This window comes from Penaeus monodon, chromosome 29 (assembly GCF_015228065.2).
Source record: "Penaeus monodon isolate SGIC_2016 chromosome 29, NSTDA_Pmon_1, whole genome shotgun sequence".
Classification (NCBI taxonomy): Eukaryota; Metazoa; Arthropoda; class Malacostraca; order Decapoda; family Penaeidae; genus Penaeus; species Penaeus monodon.
The window spans coordinates 28,304,328-28,304,881 of record NC_051414.1 but is presented as its reverse complement, the minus strand read 5'-3'; positions in this window follow the sequence as shown (position 1 = coordinate 28,304,881).

The window sequence follows — 554 nt, the reverse complement described above, 5'->3', positions numbered from 1 at the left end:
TTCTGCTCCACTTATCACGTTTTTTTTATTCCCTTGGCTTGACAGGAAAACTTTTTTTCTGTCATGTCACACCAGGACTTAGTTGTCTCACGACACACCTCTTACATCGCCGGGGTGCCACGTTTTTATTTTCTGTATCTAGATATTATGCGAATAAACATGTGTAAAGTCGAATAAGTATATTACTCCACAATTACATTATTCCACAAGTAGCTAGGGTATGCGCTGTACGTCTAACACACTGTATGCATATCTCTAGAATCTGTATGCCTATTTATGGAATAATCTTTGTTAATTTTAGGTTCTCCATAAAGATTACACACACAATAGATTATATTCAAGTAATTCTGACCACTAATACTGTTATTCTTACACCGATTCACTCCTTAGCCTCTTTAGAACTTGAAATGGTCCCTTCGGTTTAAATGGTCTTAAAAAAAAGAAATATTTTCTTTCTCATGACGAAGACAAACCTTCACAACAATAGTGGCACTTACTTAAATTCTTGTCTGTGATGCGAATGTAATAAGTAAACACTTTGATGCGATTAGGAC